The 23,713-nt window shown below is 41.0% G+C and overlaps 2 non-coding genes across 2 annotated transcripts; one reads left to right on the top strand and one right to left on the bottom strand.

Annotated features, from left to right (window-relative positions):
- Positions 1-3,256: 3,256 nt before the first annotated feature.
- On the bottom strand, positions 3,257-3,350 carry trnar-ucu (transfer RNA arginine (anticodon UCU)). The gene is made up of 2 exons: positions 3,313-3,350; positions 3,257-3,292 (listed from the first exon to the last, which is right to left on the bottom strand). It is a non-coding gene; the product is annotated as a tRNA-Arg (tRNA).
- An 11,542-nt stretch (positions 3,351-14,892) lies between these two features.
- On the top strand, positions 14,893-14,964 carry trnag-acc (transfer RNA glycine (anticodon ACC)). The gene has a single exon. It is a non-coding gene; the product is annotated as a tRNA-Gly (tRNA).
- The last annotated feature ends 8,749 nt before the right edge of the window (positions 14,965-23,713 follow it).

Genomic DNA, 23,713 nt, shown 5'->3' with positions numbered 1-23,713 from the left:
AAGAATCGGCTCCAGCATCAGGGCTGGGCGTATTGTTCCATTCTCCGACCACTCTCGGTGTAAACAAGTCCCTCCTGGTCTCTGCTTGAAATGCACTTTCCTGCGTTTGCTTTGGTGTAACTAGCTTCCCCTGCATGGGTGAATGTGAAGAAGATCCTTAGTAAGTCATTGAAGAAAACCGAGAAGAGGTCGGAGTGGCCTCTCTCGTTCATCAACCATCCAGGCAGGCAGTACTCCTCCTATTCTGCCAGGACCCGGAATCGAACCGGGGTTGTTGCAGCCACAACACAAAATACAGACCACTATACGATCACAGCGAGTTACCGAGACAGACGCAGAGGGGTGGGAAGGATGTACTCTCTTCGTGTGACACTAGTCGGAAAAGTCCTGACGTTGTATTTCAACTGAGCCCTAGTATACATCGACCCTTCGACACTCTGAGTGCCAACTCTCTTGTGTGTTTTCTCCACCAAGCAGGTCATGAAGGCAGCAATTACAGTTTATCTTACATGACGCATGGAACAGCACGGCTGTATCCTCCCATATGGTCTAGCGGTTATGATTCCTGATTTTCACCCAGGTGGCCAGGGTTCAACTTCTGGTATGGGAAGGTGTCAGTTTTTCTCCTGCTTTCCAATAGATCAGCACCATGTATGAAGGAGCCGTATTTAAACCACTTGATCATGTGCAAAACGTACGAGAGGAGGCGGTGCATGTTTTCAACCGAGGACTTCTCGCGTGTGAGCCGAACTGATCATCGCTGCAGCTCAGAAACCTGCCGGAGGTAGGAGGGGTGACTCTGGTAGACAGTGTTGACCTTCAGCAATAGGATTTATACTCTCCAAGATGATATTTGCACTTTCTGGAGAGGAGAGTTTCTCCAGTTCAGTAGCCCGATTTTGTCGATTGTGTGGAGAGGGCTGTACAATGTGCGGCCGCCTTTCCTGCTCCATCCATAACAGGCATGTTGGGCTCTGGTGTGAGAGCACGGTCAATCAGCGCACTCCAACAAAGATACTGGAAGCAGCTGAATAGCACTGGCGAAGCTCAGCGCTGAGCCACTGGGCACGAGTTCCCATCGTTCCCTTTCTCAGCCTGAAACGCAAGCAAGACACCAGCAGCAGCCCCTGCAGGTTTCCGTAGTGTAGCGGTTATCACGTTCTCCGTGTGACTCTGTTGGTGAAGCTCTTCTGTGCCTAGACCTGTAGGAGGAGCTTCTCCCAGACAGCCCTGTCAGTCTCACGGTGCCCATCCTCTCCCAGAGACACTGACACAAGGAGGGTCGGGACCTCAGTTTTCCGCCTCCCCTGAAGGACGGCGCCTGTTTGCGCAGTAGAGTATCGCCATCAGGATGCTGGGGCATAAGAAAGCCACACGGACCGCAGGGTGAGTGCTCCTTACTGGTCCCAGTAACCAGTTAAAAAGCAGGGAACAGTATAACAGAAGATCAGTGTCACTTGATATTGCATCACAGAGGCTGATCTCTTTTTCATCATATCCACCACTTCCAGAAAGCCAGTACACATAATTGTGAGGGTTTAAATTCAGAGGGAAAAATAATTCTCTAAATTAAATTTTATGCTGCACAGAGAGCCTCACATGTATGTGATCAGGTAGCTCAGTTGGATTGATTGTCGTTCTAATAACTCCACGGCTGTGGGTTTGATCCCTTACAGGCCAGGAGATCTCCTTATCTTTTGCCAAAACCATTTGATCTTTCAGTCCATGGTGAAATATATTGTGTTGAAAAGATGCCACAAACTGTAGACAAATGCTAGTGCTGCAGGTGAAGAGGAAAGCATTCAAAGATTTATGAGTTTCTTATGTGGAGCTAAGATAAAGTGTCACCATTTGCATATGTGAAGCTTCCAAATCAGCTCTCTGTAAAGACGCTCAAATCCAGCCTGAGGAGTAAAAAATTTTAGCTGGGGATCCTCAAATCAGGCGTGTAGAAAAGAGCACCGTTGAACACCATCGGGAGTGCAGAACATGTGATAAAAGTGTTCTTTAAACAAAAAGTGAAAATAGTGAATTTGTCTTTTACTTAGACGTTCATCGAAAGCTCAGTAAACAATAAAGCGTGTTTACTGAGCGAGAGACTCGTGTTCTGAATTCTCATCAGATTAACCGGTAATACAGCTACTAATAAAGGTTTACATTAATCTTAATTATGAATAAATTACACTTTTATTAATAAAGACATGTATTGATTAAATTCATTGTGAATAGTTGTGGTGTCTAGAAAACAATTTTAGCTAAATATTTCAAGCGAGTTGTGAATACTGTATGTTCGTTACTTTGTGACCATATTATTTCCACTACATTCAGAACACTTCAAAAGCGATCGACTGTTCCACTACTGAGTTACTTAAACCCTGTGAAGAGGTGGTTTAAGTTAGTCTCCTACATCACTAAGATCTAATGGGCAGCAGATGTTATTTTAGGTTTGTTGCAATTGAGAACAGGTTTAGTACAGAGCTGCTGACAAATTTCAGCAGCCAGGTTCGCAGCAATGACCCGTTGTAGGGACATTGCCAATCAGCCACAAGAAAAAAAAAACATCATTTGTGCCTTTATTAAAAAAAAAGGAAAAACAGAGTAGTAGTTCATGTGGTAATTTCAGGTACAATGTAAGAACTTAAGTTAACTAGTCCCACAGTAATGCGTGGGGTCCTATCAATAGAAAAAAAAATACTTGTAACCCAAAAACACAACAACCACAATGCGAGAAGCCTTCCGGGAACCTCGGTAAATCACTGTAGTAGTCTAACGACTACAGAAAATAAAATAAAAAAATACTTAACGGAACAACTTCAAAACAAAAATAACATTAAAAACAAATCTGGGAAACAACAAAAACAGAATCAAATGCGAGAGCTTTTTCAAGTCTTCGGTACCCCATCGTGCTCCCTTAGTCCCAGTAGACCTCTCGTCTAAGAAGATATCTCTCATCTATCTGTGTAGAGACCAGCAGGGGGTCCACAGCTGATGGGAAATTAAGTAGTGACCTACATCAGCTGCAAAGGAAAAAGTATAGGTTTATTCCACGCTGAAAAGAGAAGGAAACACAACGTGGACCCTTGTTCGGGTGTGACGTGGAATAAACCTTTACCTGTTCCTTTGATGTTAATTTAGACCGGGTCTCCAGCAAATACCTAACAGGCTACAATCCCGTTAGATAAGGTGTTAAGGACGACCTATAAGTAGCAGTAACTAAAGTGGACAGTTGCTTTCAGTAGCTAAAGGCAGGCTACACTGCTCCAGGTGAGGCTCGAACTCACAACCTCGGCATGACTCCGCTGGGTACTGCGGTAGAAGTACCGCGCGCTGACCGATTGCGCCACTGGAGCTGCGTATGTTGTTTTCCCTTCACACACTGATGTTGCACAAACACAGTGAAAACGATTTCGGCATGTTTTTCGTCTCTCCGTGGGAGAAAGGGACAGTAAAAGAGCGAGGAAACTACAAGGGAAGAAAATGAAAAAATAGTGCTCACTGCAAAAGAGGGAGGAGAGAGATGGTCAGACAGGTAAATCAGCCCGGCGGATTTACAATACAAATTTGTCATTTGTAGTGACATTTATCAGTCTTCATCTGTCTGAAACTGTCCAGTTTGTATTTTCGTTTCAAAAATCCAGTAAACTTGAATAAGACAAGAAGGCACACTGCACATCTGCGGAACATCACGTCCGAGTTTACAGTGACATCAGAGATTGAAAGCGAAGTCGTTTTTTATTAAAAGTTCAAGGAAACCTGAATGTTTTCTAGAAGTATTTCAGAATCACAGTGAAATGTAGTACGATTGCTGCACAGATCTGCAGTCTGCAATTAGAATACGGTTTGTGCGTTGTATAAAATATGCCATTCAAAACTTTTCTAAAACTGCAGAGATACATTTCGGAATGCGTCTTCCTGTAAAAATAAAATATCTATTTTATTTGACGGGCGCTATAAGCAGAGTCTGAAGCCAGCTCCACAGAAGAACTATATTCAGTGGGCCAAAAAAGTATTTCACTAAGTGAACAATTACTGTACATCATAATCATATTTGTTTTACTCCTGCCATTGCAATTTGTGCACAAAGATTTTTTTTATTTATTTTCAAAATATATTATTCTTGATGGAAAAGAAAATTAAAGGGTGGGCGCGGTGGCCAAGTGGTAAGGCGTCGATCTCATAAACCGAAGAGCGCGGGTTCAAACTCTGTCCGTGCCTGGTTTGCTTACCACGGCTTACCTTTATCTAAATCGTCAATTGTCTTGCAATGTAGAAATTTCTGTAATAATAAGAAAAGAACTGTCAGTGGTAGTTAATAATCCTTTGACAAAGCAACGGGCATCCTCCACTGCTTGTCAGGATGCCAGCCTCAAGAACTCAATCGTGTGTAGTGACAGTTGTTATTCACAACCCGGATTTCTATGGAAGCCCGTTTCCGCCAGGGAGTAAAAAAAAAACGCGCTATGGTATCTCAGAATTCCGACTTAGCATCTCAGAATTGCGACTTTATATCTCACATTTGCGACTTCGAAATAGCCCATATTTCATTGTCTGTCCTTTTGTTATTGTAAAGGATTCGGTTTTAGGGCTTGTGCCTTCGCTGCTCCCACCCTAGTTCGTGCCTCACTGCATTGGCTCGAACCCAGGTCTTATCAGCTGAGCTAAAGAAGACCTTTTTTAAGTAAAAAAGGACATACAATGAGATACCATAGCGCGTTTTTTTTTACTCCCTGGCGGAAACGGGCTTCCATAGATTTCCCTTCATGTTCATTAAGATGTGTAATTTGTATGTTGCTTATATAAGAACAGTTTCTTCAAAAGTTCTGTCAATTAACAGTGGAGAGCTAGCCGATGTACGTTTTCATGAAAACTCTCTTTAAGGCGATTACAAGTATCTTGAGCAAATCTGCGTCATATTTTAAAAAAAAAAGTTTAGCTCAAGATGCAACAGGAGTATAAATGAATTCTCCCGCCCTACATTCCAAGATATGGAATCTTATTTTTCTTGAAGTTTCTGATGTTGGTCGTTATTGGAAATTGCCCGGTGATATCGACTCAGGTAGTCAGTTGTTACGTGCTGTAATTCGATACATGCAAAGCATTTGTATTCCCTCAAATTATTAATAAGGTCAATAATGTATTAAACATTACATGCCACTTTTTCTCTAGATGATGTTCACGATGGAACAGTGAGAAAGGCGTGCCTAGATGTGCTTGAACCACCACCTTACTATCATTTTAGTCCCGACCTGACCGCACTGAGCAATGGTACTACAGAGACTCCAACGGGTCGGTTTTCTCCTTTTACAGTTTTTGGGAAAAAAATAATCTGCACTTTTAAGCAAGTATTTTATTTCAAATTTTGCGTAAGTGTAAGTTTTTTCTTGAAAAACGTTGTTTCAGAAAGAAACTGAGTTGACGGGAATAGCCCTGTCAGTAGAATATTGAACTTTTCATCTCAGCTAGTTCTTCTGTGGAGCAGGCTTCAGAACTCTACGTACAACGCCTTTGCTGTCATTTTATTTTTACAGCAGCCGCATCCGGAAAGTTTTTTTTTACTTTTTATTTGAACAACAAAATAGATTCAATATAAACAAGAGCACTTATAACATCAGTAGAATCGTCAGGGATACATAAAATAACACAATTACACTTTCTGAAAACGATTAAACTAGGTAAATCAAGATAAGGTCCGCACAGCTTTAATGTTCTTACATTTCGAAAGAGTCTGTAATTACCCCTTTTCGTCTATTTTGAACTATTCAAACTTAGGACTCGTACCAGACCATTTCACTCTACGTACAGTATATCTCATTTCGTAACGAAAATGTTTTTCCTGTCTTAGAAATGCTCTGGGCGGTATGTCTTACACAACGCACCTAAAGTATTCTAATCGTGGACTGCAGATCTGTGATATAGCCGAATTAGAGGGATCCAGCAATCGTACTGGATTTAACTGAGATTCTGAAATGTCTCTTGCAAAGGTATTCGGGTTTGCTTGAACCTTTAATAAAAACAGTGATCTGAGACTTCCTAGCTTTCAGTCTATAATCTGTAACTTAACTAGGATGTGATATTTCGCAGATGTGCAGTGTGCCTTTACGCTTGGCATGTTCAAGACTATTCGTTGCGTGAGCTCCTCACTGCGTGTCCTGTACTGTATTGTGATTTCGTTGAGATTATCTACGAGGAGAACAGCGACTAGAACGCCTTGAACTTTTTTTTCGGTATATAAAAGAAAACGCTAAAGCACATACAAAGTAACTAACATTTCCTATATGTAGGTTTTCTGATTATGTCTCTACTTCACTTAAATTTCTTAGTGACAGGCGATTTCTTTCCGATATTTGTTCTGGCGCGGTTATTGATCCCATACTAAAGATTATTTTTATAAAGAACATGTCACCTGCAAACTGGTATCGGGAAAGTTTAATAATATTACTTTTTAAATTTATCATAACCTATATGATTTCTTACCAGCGTGGAGCTCGAATTCACAACCCCGAGATTAAGTGTTTGGTACTAGTTGCGCCACAGAAAATTGAAATCTCTTATTTATATTAAATACTGCGGCTCCTGTCATTTTCTTCTCGTCAGAGAAGAGGTCGGTCTGGTCTCCAGATTATCAACTATAAGATCAGGCAGTGCTCCTTTGTAAAGCAGTGTTGGTTCACATTGCTTATATGGGCAATACATCAACTCGATGATCGTTCGCTGTACACGCATGCCCCCCTTCACTGAAATAACATAGACGAAGGAAACTCTCTTGTCTTGGGCTGCTGTCACCCGGATTCAAAGCGCGGGTATTGTGGTCACAGCACAAAGTACTGACCACTATACCATCGCGGCAAACTGGGACAGACTATCGTTAATTTTATTCAAATGCTCACAGTCTCTTTAATCTGATGGATTCATATACCGTGCTCATGAGAAAGTCACAAACCTGTCATCTACACACTGTTCCCAGAGCTGGATAGGTGATTCCAGATTCTACAGCTCTCTAGCAGTAGTGGAAATCAGGCTACAGAAATGGAGAAAATCTCTTCAAAATGTGGAAATATATTCCCGAGACGAGTCCTTTCTCAAAGGTCAACTCTGCTTGCAAGTCACCCCTCCCCACATCGCGCAGTGTAGCGGTTATAACCTTCTATTAACACACCAAAGGGCTTCAGTGAGAAAGCGGGCAGAAACAAAGCGATCTCTTTTATTTATACGTTTCGCACGCCTGACGGGGTTTTACGGTGTTCTTTTCTACACTGAACTGATCATTTGGACATCGTAAGGCAAGAGAGACACATTTCTATGTAATCAGGAAACCAGGAATCCTAACCGTTAGCCCGTTAGTGCCACAGAGGACAAAAAAACGTTTCAACAAGATAAAATTGCAGGATAAACACATTTTTTTTCTTTTTCGTAGCGTTTGTGTTTTGTTTGATTTAGCGAATTTTATACACTTTATTTCTGTCACATGACTTAAAAGGCTGGTAGAGTATATTTAATACAAGAGCGCTGAACAACAATTTTCATCTACCGTATTGTAATGTTTTTTTTTAAAAAAGCAAGTTAAATGGATATATAGTAAATGTTTTTCTTTCATATAATAGTGTTTATGGTCTGAAAAACGTCATTCATTATTTAACGGACATTTGGTATAATTAAAAAAATACTAATTCACGAATGTTAACATTTTTTACAATAACGTGTTCTATTGTGATCTTGCGCCCCATGCAGCAATATCACCAGACAGTTTAATGGTCTGTCGTCCTTTTACAGTTCTGGGTTTTATTCTGTCTTCAGATGCACCAGATGTATTTTTATAATACGTAGATAACAATTCTGGTGCAGCGAGGCATTCTGATTAATTCAGATTCACTCTTCACGTGTGTTATAGATATCATCTAATGTTTTTGTATCCACGCAAAACCTCGCATGAAAGTGAAGTTGATAAACTTTGCTTGTGACATATTTAACAAGGCACAGTGCCAAACTATTAAAATACATCAGAAAAGTACCCGAACTCATCTAATTCATGTATTTGAAACGAACGGATGGGAGACTTTAATATGGCGTTCTGGAAATTCACTTTACCGGGGTAAAGTTAGCTTGAAGTTTGAAAACGATTTTGGCACGCCTGTAGCGTTTACACGAAACCTCTTAGAGTTGCGAGAATACTACCTTTGTGTATAAAATACATTGTGAATGCTTTCTCAGCCTTTATTTTTTCGTTTTTATGACATTTTTTTGACCAAGCACGAATATTCTTTTGTCGATATCTTCGCAATGGAAGCACAGAACGCCTTCAAACCAAATGCATTTTAAAGACCACGACTTGTGGATATTTCCACAGCCTTTACATCAAACTATCAGTGAGCTAATTATCTTTTTTTAAACCTCCGGCTTTTCATCGATGCGTAATTACGCACTAACTGGAACCCGGGGGACCGCTGTGTGCACACGTTCACAACGCGAGAAATACTGTTCAATACGGCTTCGTGCGAAAAACCCGTATATGACCATACGAAACAGAACAGCGCAGTCTCCAATTACCCAGACTGTAAGCACGGGAATAAAGTTTTGTTTGATTTCTGAAACCCTTCCTTTACGTCCTGTTTTCATTCAGGTAAGGGTCAACTATATTCACAATACTACTGACAGCAGGAAGATTAAAATATTCTTTACTCAGCAGCTTATTAAAAACAGCTCCCATGATGTTCAAACCGACACTGACACAGCTAGGTGTTCTGAAACTCTTTTTCTCGTGCTTTTATTTAATGTGGCACAATGCACTGGGATAGCGGTATTCTGTTCACCAAAACCAGAATCACTTGGGACTCCGGGGGGATCGGTGTATGCAAAATATGAATTCCTTATGCAAGAATTTGTATATGGTCAATATAGTGATCATATCTTATCAGCAGATTGTCTCCAAGGAACAAGTAATAGGTTTATTCCATGCTGAAAAATTATCAAATGATTGATGAACCCAAGTGATTCTGGTTTTGGTAAACTAAATGACAATGAGCTTCACGATACCAGGGGGACAGTGGGTGGTCAAGTCTCCCCTAAACAATGTCTCTTGTCAGATTATGATGTCAGTGCATTTAATAATGTTGTTGAACTCTCTTTAGCCCAAATACAGAGGAGCCCAGACCCAGAATATTACACATACTGACAGAGAGTGATCTCATTATGTGTGTTTGGATTTTAACAACTATTATTATTGTTTGCTAGAACCAAAACAATCTATGTTAGACATTTTCATCTTCAGCCAAAAAATACAAACTTGTGTACGTAGTGTGGTTCAGGTTCTTGTCCCATCCTGCTCTTGGTCCAGGTTGAAGGGTTGCACCGATTCTGAGTCTTGTTAGCTGGTATGGATGGGTTTGGGGGTGTTGATACCAGAGTGGTCCAGGAGGGGGGTGCAGGTGTTTCGGGGGCATTCTTGTTTTTCTATGAGTTCAGGTTGATTCTGTTGGTTCTGTCACGAATCTCCCTCACGCAGGCAAGCGCTCCCGCATTCCCACGAGCTCTCCCCGTACCAAACGTGCACACATCAATCAGTCGTCTACTTAAACCCTCATCTGTCCCCCGGTCATTGCTCACGATTGAGATTCTCTCCCGGAGCTTACCTACTAACTACGCCTTTGCCTTACTACGACTTCTCCCCTGGACCTCGACTCCGCTTTTCCGACTACCGCTTCAGCCACTTGATTTTGTACCTTCGCCTGTTTTAAGCTTTCTCTGATCCTGACCCCAGCCTGTCTCTTCGTTTACGCCTCTGCCTTCTGAATCCACACCGATGCAACTTCTACGCCTTCCCGGACTCCGACCCCTGCCAGTCCCTCAACTACGCCTTCGCCTGTCGATTCTGTGCCTACGCCTGTACTACGCCTTCCCGGACTCGGACCCCTGCCTGTTTACTCCGACTACGCCTGCGTCTCACGCCAACCCTACCAAGGGCACCGCATTGGATCCCTATCCTCAGCAGTCAACCTTCAGAAAATCATAAAAACGGTTTGGGGGCCTGTCTGGTGTGTAAAACACTTGGTTTCAGCAGTGTGGCTGTTGTATTTGAAATGCTATTGAGCCATGAAGACGACCCACCTGTCCCAGTGTATTACCTGTAGTGTTCTCTTCAAAAAATCATAAAAAAATAAAGGTTCCACAACCCAAAACAAAGCTGGGAAAAGTCAGAGGACCTGCTTAGTGTGCAAAACACTTACTTGCAGCATTGTGGGTGCTGTGGTTTAAAAGCTATTAGTTTGTGAACAGAATACCTCTATCCCAGTGCATTGTGCCACATTGAATAAAAGCACGAGAAAAAGAGTTTCAGAACACAAAGCCGTGACAGTGTCGGTTTGAACATCATGGGAGCTGTTTTTAATAAGCTGCTGAGTAAAGAATATTTTATATAAAGTGCTGGCTTAAGGCTCCAGTCTCTTTGGGGGTGTGGGTTTGAATCCCACCGCTGCCAGATGCTTCTGTGACCCTTTTTCTTCTGACTTGGAAAGCAATCAGTGGAATTTTGTTTTGACAGTCTCTTGAGAACCTAAGCAAAGTTTTTAGAGATACTTTGTCAGCTTGACATCAAGGCAGGAAACAAAAGCTGTATTGCGTCCTCTCAACCCAAATGCGCTTTGCCACCTTTAGCGTTATGCAGGGAACAACGTCTGCTGAGATCACTTTCCAGTCAGTGCAAATCGTACTGTGTTTTAATGTCGGTTGTGCTGGCGTACTGCTTCCGTCTGTGAAGCTTTAATGTTCTGCTAAGAGTTAAGAGGAGTGCTTAATGTTAAGAGGAGTGTATGAAGGTCATAATGGAGGGAGGACACGCGCGTTTTAATAAATCTTCTTCTGGATTTATATTTCGGTCTTTCACCTTTTAATGCATAGCTTGGCCGTAAATCTTTACTCGATTACAGGCACCCCAAACAGTTTTTAAGGCAGAAATCGAAGCCTATTTGACATTCTGCTAATAACGTATAAGTGTTCACGAAACATTTCCCTGCCCATCATGTGCCCTCAAACTGGTTTCTCCATTTTCCTATTCCTGTCATTGTCAGCGGGCACAACAAGACGGAAAAAATGCAAGAGAGGGAAGAGAGAGCAGCTGTCGGGAGTGGGATTTGAACCCACACTGCTACTCAGAGACCAGAACACCCAAGCAATGGAAAGACAGGAGTCTTTGAGTGTAACACCTTAGACCACTCGGCTATCCTGACAAGCTCCTTACAGTGCTTTGTTAAAAGCACCAGTAGTTCACAAAACTGAGAAATGCTTTGCTGGAGAAGCGCCACGTTGTCTGTTGTTGCCTAAACAGATCGCGGAAATCAAATATTCGGATCGATTCAGAGTGTGCTTTACAGCCTTTGTGTAATACTTTAAATTGTTTAAAAAAAGTGTGCACTGTGTGCTACGTTTAGGACTAGTTAGTGTGGTAGAATATGGAGATCATCTCCAGCTCTGAGCTCAACTGCAACAAGAAGTCATGCTGAACAAGTAAGAGCCTAGCTGATCGTGTGCTCAGTGTGGTGCTCAGGGCTCAGGAGTATTGTTGTGGTTCTTATTTGCATGAACTGCAGGGGCTCTAAATCAGCACATTTCAATTTATCTGTTCAGTAAGTTAAAATGCAGGACACGTTAAAATAGGATTATTACTTTGTCTCTGTCCCGTTAACTGAATGTCCCTTACATTTTTAAGGACACATACCTACTAATGCGATACTCATTGCAAATAGTCCCAAAACAAGCACGTCCGGCAGCTGTGGGGTTGAAGGTGAACATGTATCGTATTGTAATGGCTTCTATTTCCATTGGTGAATGAGACAGATTCACAAGGAGATCCTTCACGCGATTAAGCAAACACATTGCCTTTTCTGTCTGATGTAGAGGCTACATTTGTGTCAGCAGTACTATACAGGTAAGTCGAATACACTTTCAGGGGCTGCATCTGTAGCGCTTCATCTAAGAGGATTGTTAGAGCACAGTTACATTCACCCACCCAACTTATTCTTTGATCATTTAAGACGATTTTTTTACTTTCTCACACGGTTACATTCGCCCACACAACATATACTCTCTGAATGTCCAATGGCTCAATAACCCCGTTTTCCCCTGGGAACCACCAGTGTACAGTCCCATCCCATTCAAAAATATAACAGATATACTCAATTGATATATTCAATTAACAAATATAAAAAGATATTATGAACAAGAGAACTCTTGTTCATATAGATCCAGGTTTACACAATTAATTTCATGCATACTCGAAGTGCCTGAAGTCTTGCTCTGCTGTTTTAAATATACCTCCAAAGCGTTTAGTTGTGTTAACTACCAAATTATTCGAACTAATTTAACGTCATATTCAGGAAATTCAGAGGAAGTCCTCAGACTTGTCGTGGCTGTTGAAGAAGCCACCGGTTGAATCTCACCCGGGATTTCTTGAGAGATCGTTCAGCGAGCGAGTCCTCCTTCTGCACTCCACACTGAGCTGAAAGCTGCATCGTATAAAATATCCATGGTACAACTCGAGAAAAAACTGAAGGACTAAACAACGACTTTTGATGATTACAAGAGATTCAAGAAACACAACCGTCCACACACGGGCTTGGATCCTGAACGCTTAAGTTAAAAGACAAAATGAAGGATACGAATTGTAAACTCTCTTCACGTCTTACAGTTTATGAAATAAAACAATTTCTTACTTTCTTAATAATTTCTTACTGCTGATAGACGATTTATTGCATTTGAACAAAATCACAATTACAAACATTTTGGGTTAAACTGTTATTCACATACTCTAACGGAGAGAAACGTTAGTGTCTTCAGGTGTGTGAGCCCATTTAAAAAAAAAATAAATAAAAGTTATATGAATTTAATTGTTCTACTTTTAGGCTTGCATAGGCTTATGAATATTTCGGTTAAATCTTTTTTCTGTAGTAATTTCAGTTGATATTAATATTAGTCATGATTTACAATTTTCGGACATGGTTCATCTTAAATAATTTTGTAGTTTCAGTTTTGGAAAATCGCACCCAGAATCTACCAAAACTGGTAATATTCATATAATGTGTAATGCAATAGCAGCATTTTGGGTGGGAAAACAAAAAGTATTTCTTGGTATGAATCCCAACACTTCATAAGCGGCGTTCGAGGACTTCTCGCTTCAGATAAAGCTGTCAATACATCATAGATTTTTACTCAATCAATATCAGCAGTGTTATCGCTACCGAAAGCTAAATATAGATCCTGGTAATACTTTGTGAGATCTTCGTAAGAAAATCCAAAATACTACAGAAGCAATCAAATGTATACGTTTCTTTTGGATTGAGAAGAGGATAATTATGAGACTCAAAATATGCCTGTCTTTTCTTTTTTCGAGGACAAATGGATTATTGAGGTGTAAAGATGGGTTCAAAACCAAAATCATCTGCTGTTTCTTTGATAGTTTCTTCAAATCCTTCAACTGATCATCGATATCAATGAAAAATATTATACAAATTGTGGTTTTCTGTTAATTGCCAATTTTATTGTAATTATATCTTCGTTTACAGATGTCTTGCATGTAGTCCTCAGCTTAAATGTTTTAAAAAGTACGACAAAAGTACAATATGCTTAACAACATTTATGGTTATATCTATAATAAAATGAAGGTAAATAAACCAAGATATTAAAATACAATTTTACAATACTAACCTAATAATGCTTGTGAAGTTTTCCAATACATCCGAACTGTAATTTTGAAATATTATTGCTGAGAATGCAAAGAGAGTACAACGATCAAATTCAATGAGTGAAAATACAACAGTAGTTCACTAAACTGAGTTTCTTCCCTGAAATGATTTGCTTGCGAAGCACTAAGCAGCCTTGAACGGATCGTGGAAATCAAATATACAGATGGATTGAGAGTGTGCTTTCCAACTTCTGTGTAACATTTTCTTTTGACAGGGCGGAGTTGTTTTCACAATCTGGGTTATATTAAAAGGAGTAACGTCAGTGTAAAAAAGCTTTCCTTCTAATAATTTTGGTTTCAAGATCGCAATATAGTGTGAAACATAAAAGCCAGCTTAATAAATCTGTTGCACGTCGTACACAATGGTCTTTCAACTAATAGCCCGTGCAGGGATCAAACCCCAGCTGCTGGTACGAGGTGCGTAAGGCTCTGCAACATGTAGATAAGAAACTAACCTTCGCTTTTTCATTATATACACAGTGAGCTATGTTTACGAGCCTGCTGCCTTCTTCGGGCAGTATTTGAATGCGGTACAAGACCGGCCATGGAGAAATGAAGTGAGGAGGGTGTGTACATTAAAAGGCTCATAGCGTCCCTGGGAAGGCTCAAACCACCACCCTTTTGGTTAACAGCCGAGCCACAAAGACTCATAAACAGCTTAACACTCCTCGGTCTCAGTGAAAGTGATACACTCCGTAAAATTTTTACTACTGGAGTTTTTTACATTCTATACTGCGTTTTCTGAAGGGTACCCTGTGAAAATACGAGTTTTTACGAGAAGGGATGGGACATAAAAGGTCAGCAGGCTTAGGGAATCTGACTTTAAGGTGAAGACTGTGGGTTCAGCAGCAGCAGAAGAACCTGATCAATATCAGTTGACTCCCATGTACTTTGAAAACTTAATTTCGGGATTTAGAGTCAGACGTGCTACCATTGCACCATGGGGTACTTAATTCAAAAACAAATAGAATAACAATCAGTGTTCCTGGATCTGTTATCGAGAACAACACCTGCACAAGGGCTGCGCAGGAAGAATGAAATGTGGTCTGGGAAGAAGATACTCTCTTCAGAAGAGCGGTGCTCCTCACAGGAGAGAATGAAAAAAAAAATTTCGCGACGCTGATTTTTCTCCTCTGGGGGTTTAAAAGGGGGAGGATCGGTGTGACCTCGTGGCGCAGCGGTAGCGCGTCTGACTACCGATCTGAAGGCTGAGTGTTCAAATCACGTCGGGGTCAGCTCTTAGTTTTTCAGGTTCTGCTGGTGCTGAATCCGGAATTCTCACCATGCGGTTGGGTTCTGTCTGTACACCACATAGATAATCTAAATGAAAGAGCAGTACAGGACACGCAGTGAGGAGCTCACACAGCGAATACCCTTGAACACAAGAGAAAAGGCACAGTCGACATCTGCGAAACATCACGTCCGACTTGAAAGACAGCTACATCAGAGAATGAAATCCTGGAAGTTTCAGATCCCTTTTTATTACAGGTTTAAACAAACCTGAAAGTTAGGGAGTTTCAGGATACTTTTGTTTTATTAAAAAGTGTCTGATGCCTGTAAATGTCACTTGAAAAAAAAACCGCTATTGGACTTGAGCTGGAAAGGAAACAGACCCAGCGTTTGCTTTCAGGTGCATTTCATTACATAATAGACATCTATTACTGAGGAGCTTGAATAACATTTACACGAGCCAGGTAGAAGCCTACAATCTGAGAAACTTACAATCTCAGTGTCGGGGCTGCTATGTAAAAGAGGCAATTTGCTCTGAGAGCAGGCTCAGCGCTTACTGAACGCAGATGTCTCAGAGCGGTCTGTCCAAGTGGCTGTAAAAGGACAGCAGCAAGAATACGTAAAACAGGTGTAAAATAAAAAAAAATAAAACAATTTAAAAATAAATACTAAATGGGTTTAAAATTCAGGAATGTGATTGGTCAGATGCTTACGATGAGTGTTGTTGGTGTTTCTTGTGACTTAGCGAATTGAAAAAAATATTCAATTTAAAAACGGCAAGAGCTAGTAAGGAAAAAAAAATAGTTTGTAAGTATCTTTGTTGTAACTGCTGCGCCAGAACTATTCAGATAAATCAGAAAAGTACCTGAACTTGACTGGTTTATATTCAGTAATGTGCATTGGGAACGAAAGGAAGACTTACATGGATTTTATTAGGTTTTAGGAATCAGAAAATTTATTTTTACACGTTATTGCCTACGAGCAGAAATAACTTCCTGCTTTCAACGCTTTTATTGTTTCTGCTTGTAACCTCAAACAGAAAAACCCAGTACTGACTCACAAAAACGCCTCGGAGTATCTGTGTTTCTGGGATTTAAGAGGGATGTATGAAGACAGTAAAGGGGAGTTTTTTTTTTTCCCCGCTGTAGAGTATGAAGGCGGTGTGACGAGTCAGGAGGGAAGAGACGCGCATTCCGCACGGGGAGCGCAGAGCAATGAGCCGCACCTGTTGCGCGCCGAGTCCTGTCCTATATAACCGCTGAGCCCGGACACAGAGAGTCTCCAGCCAGTGTTGGAGAATTATAGGGTTAAAGCCCAGAAGTTGAGAGTAGAGTTTTTGTACGAGTATAAGATTAAGGGAATAGGGTTTGGTGCACAGAAGAGGTTTAGGTTTGGTTTGCTTTTGCCACATTTGTAACGGCCATGGCGGCCTGTAGGGTCGGCATGCGCCGTTACTTTTGCGCGCGTTTGGTGTTCAAGTGTGGTGAGGGCTCGGTTCACTCGGGTGATATTTCACGGTTGGATTTTTCAAGGAAGGTGTTACAGAAAGAGTTAAAGGTTAAGGCATTAGATGTCAATTGCTTAATTACTTTGCCGAAGGGAATTGGTTTTGACGTTAGTTTCAAATCGGCAAAGTTATTGGAAGAATTTTGGAGAAAAATAGAAGAGAAAAAAGATGTGGGCCTGATTAGAATGTTTGAATGGCAGAAGCTGACGGATCTTTCTAATAGGACTGTGATTGTTCGCATGTTTAATGAGATGGTGATGAAGGAAGATATTGTGACATGGTTGTCTAAGTATTGTTTAGTGAAAGGTGAGCCTCAGAAAGTCTTGGATGATGATGGGATCTGGAACTGTGCATGGAGAGTACCTATTTCGTTGCATGAAGACAAAACTGGTTATGGTGGATTTAAACACATTCCTTCTTTGATTGGATTAGGTGAAAATAGAGGCCTTGTGTTCTACCAAGGGCAGCCAAAACTGTGCAGGAGGTGTGGGGAGCTGGGTCACTTTGTGGATGCCTGTACAAAGGTGGTGTGTGGTAAGTGCAAGGAAATTGGACATGCATATACTGAATGTACAAGCGTGAGGAAATGCAATCTATGTGAGTGTGAAGGTCATGTGTTTAAAGACTGTCCAAATTCTTTTGCAAATAGAACAAAACTGGGAAGACCGATGCAAAAGCAGGAAGAGTTTGAAGAGGCATTTAGGGCTGGAGCAGTGGTTCTGGATCAGGAACTGGATGTGGTTGACGTTGAAGAAAGTAGTGGAAAAGAGAGCGAGGGTTCAGAATGGAGTGAAGGAGATGAGGCTGAGGTAGAAGAGAATGATGATAATGTGGAAAGTGAGGTGGACTCTGAATTGAGTGGTAGCATCTCTCCTGATCGTCTGCCACCCGTGGAGACTGAAAGCGCTCAAATGGAATGTATAGAACAAAGGGTGCAGGCTAAAAGGTCTGCTGAGACATCTGATATAGAAAGTGATCTAACTCCGAGTGGAAAAGTGAGGGAAGATCATTTTCAGAGTCCTCAGATGGCAGGTTCTCCCATGGGATTAGTTCTCTCCAATCCTACTGATCCAGCTTTAGAACTAGAGACTCAAGGAGGGCAGGTGGAGAACCATCCTATTGATGGTGGGGGTGGTGGAGGAGGAGGCAAGGAGAGCAAATGGAAAAAGAAAAAGGCCTGTATAGTAGGTGTCACAGACTGAACGATTCTAGCCAGAGTTTTTAGTCTTCCCTGGTCTAACATCAAGTATGGCTCTGAACATTGTGTCCATAAATGTGAGAAGCATTCGATCCAAGTTAAGGGCAAGGACTATATTATCATTTGTGAGTAAGGTAAATGCTGATATTATGTTGTTACAGGAGTGTGGATTACCTTTTAAAAACAGCTATAAGGATATGGAAGAACTGTGGACATTGGGCCCATCAATTTGGAGTGGGTCCAATGAGAATAAATCTGATGGTATAGCTGTTTTAATTAAAAATAAGATGGTAGAGGTACATCAGTACCTTGTAGTGAAACCAGGGAGAGCACTGGTGGTGTATCTGGGTTTCATGAATGTCAAATTTAAACTTTTAAATGTGTATTGTCTGAGTTGCCCACACGACAGATATGTCCTAATTCAGGAATTGAGAGAATATTTATTGGGATGGGAACCACTGGTTTTAGCTGGGGATTTTAATTGCCTTTTAGAAAGAGAAGGCAGAATGAGGGGTGAGAGACGGGTCCAATTTGATAAATCATCAATATTATTGCAAACTGTATGTAAAGATTTTAAACTGAAAGATGCCCTCAAACTTCATAGTCAGGGGAGGGCAGGTTTCACATGGCACAAGTCTAATGGGACCCAAGCCTCACGTATAGATTTTATTTTGATACGTGATTTTACTTGCACAACTGCAGGCTTAACCCCTGTTTTTTTCTCTGACCATTGTTTACTGTCATGTACACTTGCTATTCCAACAGTTGTTACTGTGGGGAAGGGTGTGTGGAAGCTGAATATTTCACTTCTGGAGGATGAGGAAGTGAGGAGCAGGTTCAGGGAAAGATATAAGGAATGGCAGACTTTGTACGACCTGTTTGGCACAAGAGCACAGTGGTGGGAGGAGGTAAAGGAGCGTACAAAAGCATTTTTCATAGAGATGGGGAGGAGAAAACAGGCTAGGATACGAAGGGTTGAAAACGGATTACAAAAGAGATTGCAGAGGTATGTTAAGTTATTAGAAGAGGGGTGGGACTTCAGTGAGGAAATCAAAGAATTAAAGAATGAGCTTTTAAATCTCTCTAGAGAAAAGATTAAAAAAATCATGTTTCAAAGCAAAGTGAAAGAGCTTGAAGAAGGTGAAAAATGTACAAGATTCTTTTTCAAGAAAAGGGTTGTAGGGAGGGGACTAATGTCTGCATTGAAGGGACGAGAGGGGGTTTTGCAAACTAGTATGGAAGACATGTTGACTGTAGCTGAGGATTTCTATGGGGAGTTGTTTGGAAAGAAACAAGTGTCTAAGGATTTGTTAGAAAAATTTGTGCAAGTCATTCCAAAAAGTGTAAAAGATGATACTGTGTTATCAAAAGGCCTTTCTGTAGAAGAGTTAATGGAAAGTTTGAAGACCTTCAAAACGGGTAAGACTCCAGGGTTGGATGGTCTACCCATTGAGTTTTACAGGGCCTTTTGGGATATTTTAGCATTGGATCTTTTAACCATTTTTAAAGAATTTGAGTTTTTAGAAGAACTGCCGGACAGCTTTAAGACGGGAGTTGTGATCTTACTATTCAAAAAGAATGATCGCACAGACCTGGCAAATTGGCGACCGATAACTTTATTGAATTGTGATCTTAAACTGCTTTCCAAGTGTTTAACGCTTCGATTAAAATCTGTCCTGAGTGAAGTCATTCATCCAGATCAAGCTTGTGGAGTGGCAGGGAGGAGGATCACGGACAGCCTGATACTGATTAGAGATACCATAGGTTATGCGAGAGAGAGGAATATTGGATTGGCGGTTTTAAACTTGGATTTTGAGAAAGCTTATGATCATATCTCTTATGAGTATATGTTTAGAGTACTACAAAAGATGGGGCTTTCAACCAGGTTCCTCACTTGGGTAAGGTTATTATATAAGGGTATAGGAAGTAGAATAATGATTAATGGCAGCATGTCAAATGTGGTTAATGTGAGTTGCGGTGTTCGCCAAGGCTGTCCGTTATCCCCACTCCTTTTTGTTTGCTGTATAGAACCACTGGCACAAGCCTTGAGAATGGAGAATGGGATTGAAGGCATTAAAATCCCTGGGAGTGGGGCCCAAGAGGTGAGAACTGTACTATACATGGACGATGTAAATGTTTTTTGTACAGATTATAAGGGAGTCAGAAATAGCTTGGAGGTGACAACCCAGTTTTGCGGAGCATCAGGGGCCAAGCTGAATAAAAACAAATGTGTGCTGATGCAATATGGAAACTGGAGTGAAGAGGAAAATGTGGGAATCACAATTCGTAGAGATGAAATAAAGATTTTGGGAATAAACTTTGACAGAAATGGGATGGGGAGTAGGAATTGGGAGAGGGTGGTAGGGAAAGTCAAAAGCAAGATCGGTCTGTGGAGTTTACGGGAATTAACAATGGAAGGCAAGGTTTTAGTTGTCAAGACTGTAATTTTACCACTACTGTTGTTTGTCAGTGCTGTTTTTATGCCATCAAGGTCTGTTTTACTGGTTTTAAAGAGGGCTATTTTTTATTTTTTCTGGAGGTCAAAATGGGAGAGAGTAAAGAGGGTGGTTGTAGAAAAAAAGGTGGAAATGGGTGGAAAAGGCATGCCTGAACTGTTCACTTTCCTAATGTACAAATATGTATCATTACATTTGTCTTTAGCGGTAGGGAACAGGGGGAAAGTATCCTTTATGTCTCGCTTTTTGTGTGGTTTTTATTTAAGGACATTGAAAGTTTTAGAGATCCCTTTAACAGCACCCGTTGCTTTTAACCTCCCGTATTCTTATTTTATCATAAAGAAATTTTTAAGGGAACAGAATTTGGAGAATGAGGCACTGGATGTGTTGACAAGCGCAAGAAGGTTGGAACTTGTTGTGCAGGGTAGAGGTGCAGTATGTCACATTCGTGGCCTCGTGGCTGGGGATCCCAGCCATGTTTGGAAAAGGGTTGGCCACACAGTTTTGTTGAATAGACACAGAGATATGTGCTGGTTGATTGCACATGAAGTTTTACCAACAAGGGCTGTGATGCATTCGAGAGGCATGGGGAAGACATCAAGGTGTCCAGTGGAAGGATGCGGACAAGAAGAATCCATCCGGCACGTCCTGTGGGACTGTGGCATCGCAAAAGAGGTGTGGACATTGGCTAACAGCTGGATAAGGTGTTTTCTGGCTTGCGGTATAAGTGACCCCCAGGTAGTGCTCTATGGACATGGACTTGAGAAGCTATCAAAATCGGAAGAAAGCAAAGCCTGGCAGGTCATCTGTTGCCTAAGGGAAGCTTTATGGAAGACTAGAACTACATTGGTATATAGAATGGAAAAAACCCTGCCTCTGTCAGTGATACAGAAGGCTGTGTCTTATTTGAGAGACTACATTTTGATCCACCGGAGAAGATTTGGGGAGAAAGAGACTGAGAGGGTCTGGAAGTTGACATTATGGCCCAAGCATGTTGCAATCAAGTGGTGATGGATCACAGGTCATGTTTCAGCAGGTCATGTTGGAAACTTTTTTTTGTGATGCCTCTTGCCTTGCACAACATCTGTCTAGTGTTTTTATTCTTTGCTTTTGTATCTTATTTAATTTTATGTAAGAACTTAATAGTGTAAATTGTTATTGCTTGTGTATCAATAAAAACTTTAAAATTTCAAAATTTCTTTTGAGCTGAAGCTGGGATTCTTTCTGTAGTTAAAGTTATTGGAGTTGGTGGTTACTGTGCTAGACCTTCGAGAATAGCGCTATTATTTCTTTTTTCTGCTCAAACAGGGCCGGGCAAAACTTAAACTATAACCCTGTTTCAGAAAGATTGAGTCTGAGGGGTAATAGGTGGAGGTTAAAACCCAAAATAAAGGGCTGTTGTTGGTGAAAGCAGTGGATTGGGTCTGATTTTGCTCGTAATTGACCTCACTCACGGAAACTCTGTACTCATTGATGTAGGCGGGGCTACGTGAGATAATGATAAGAGTGTCCCCTTTTAGGGAGTCCCTTCCCCTGCCCGCTCTCCCAGTAGGGTCTGTTGTAATCCAGTGTGGAATTCAGCATATTGTCGTTCAGCTTTTGATCACTCAGCTGAGAAGCCCTGGGAATATGGGGCAAATACAGGAGACACCCACCAGCCTCAAAGGAGAGTTTTTATCCCCAAGGGATGACTTGTTTTACAACAGCAGACACTATTAAGAAACAAAAACCTCTATTCTGCTGCTCTAGGCTGGTTCCACTGGGAACAAGTGGGGCTGTTTGTAGAGGGGGACTTGGAGGAAGTTAGATGTACAGATGCAGCCATTCAAAATGGGTGGGGTATTTCGCGGCCTACCCCGGTGGGCGTGTCGCGGTATCGCGCAGTATCACGCGGTTAATCGCGTCTTCTGACGTCATGCCGGAAACTATCTGGCGTCACCTTGTAAAACCGCCAGGGGGAGCTTAACCTCTCATGTACAGCATTTGAGCTTTTAATTTTGAACTGTGTATTACAGCATGTTAATCATCAGTCATTAAAATGTTGGTATATTTTATGAAAGCAAGATTGCTCAGTTGGACAAAAGTACACAACCTACCTTTATCGGAAATATTTATGCATCAAAGCCTTTACCGAAGATATTACTAATAGTATTAATAATGAATGACTTTGGACAAGCTGTATACTCAAAGTATAATTTCTTTAGCACATTTGTACAAGCACTTGGAATCTGTCCAAGCCATACTTTGTCAGGCATTTTGTTTTACTTCAACGGGCATTAAAAACTCCCTTGCTTTTAACAGGGCGTTTCATAATTTCTTACTACGAAAATGATTTAAAATGCGACACTTATCATTCAACTAGAGCTCAAAATATCACAAGGATCCTCAAGAGCACAGCAAAGACTGTATTAAAAGATACTTGTATCAGATACATGAGAATCCAGGCTTTTTTATCAACGCTTTCTTTTCCGTATACCAGATTTTATGGAACCACTTCAGAAGGGTGTCAGCCAGTCAGATTCCAGGAATCGGTACTTTAAAGGAAAAATACACACCGGTATTCCATTTCTCCCTAACGATTTTAAGCATCGAAGTATTTAACTAGCATGTGAAATAGCGTGTGAAAAAGTGGTAGTTTTAAGGTTTTCTGCTAATATAATATGGAATCGCGTATCTAAAGAATTTAATAACGATATGATTATATTCGTGTACTGCGACAGGGCTGTGTAGGGCTGTTTCGCCTCTCTCTTCATGCGACTTCCCTTGTAGCCTACTGGTCTACGTGCCCGATTATCAACTTAAGGGTTGTGTGTTCAAATCCAGCTGGTGCTGGACTTTTGTTTTAACAAACATTTCTTCGAAAAAATAGAATAGCGATATTATGGACAATCAATTGACTTTTATATTTCAAAATATCACAACATGATCGATTCTGTCATTTTTGACTTGTGAATAGTCACCTTCTTCCCTTCTGACAACGGTCCCTGCTTCTGCTTCCTGCTTCTATTGTGTGTGTGTGTGTGTAATAGAGTAAATTTTTATACAGAAATGGAGGCTGGACAGTATGCGATACAATATAAACATTTATATTGATTTAAATCGCAAACGCGTGTTTAATTATATGTGTTTTTTTAATCATAATCAGGCTAATGCAACATAAATTGATACAGTATCTTTGTCTTCTAAGTATCTTAATAAACTTTCAGCATAGCTTTCTACCCGTTTAGATTTATATTTCTTGGGATTTTGGGACCAAACGTGGAAGGATTAGATTGTAATCGTTTTTATTTTTCAAATACGTTTTAGAAAAGTGTAATCTATACCTGCCCAGACTGTACGCCTTCCTAAACCCCGCCTTTCACTAGTGTCCTGCTCTTCCCCGCGCACCCTAGCCGGGCGCTCTTCGGCCTGTGCCCGGGACGAATGTATATTTTGATATTTACACCCGGCGCGGCACCGAGGGAGCGTCTGCATTTATAACTTAGTTTTTAAAATTAGTCAAGCAATATGAAGCATCTCCTCTTACTTTTAAGTCCCTTAAATACATTGAGCACAGCTTTCTCACCACTTAAGATTACTTTTTGATACCATCC

The sequence above is a fragment of the Atractosteus spatula genome (assembly GCF_055471065.1).
Source record: "Atractosteus spatula isolate fAtrSpa1 chromosome 10 unlocalized genomic scaffold, fAtrSpa1.hap1 SUPER_10_unloc_1, whole genome shotgun sequence".
In the NCBI taxonomy this organism is placed as follows: Eukaryota; Metazoa; Chordata; class Actinopteri; order Semionotiformes; family Lepisosteidae; genus Atractosteus; species Atractosteus spatula.
This window is presented reverse-complemented; position numbering and strand designations above follow the sequence as displayed.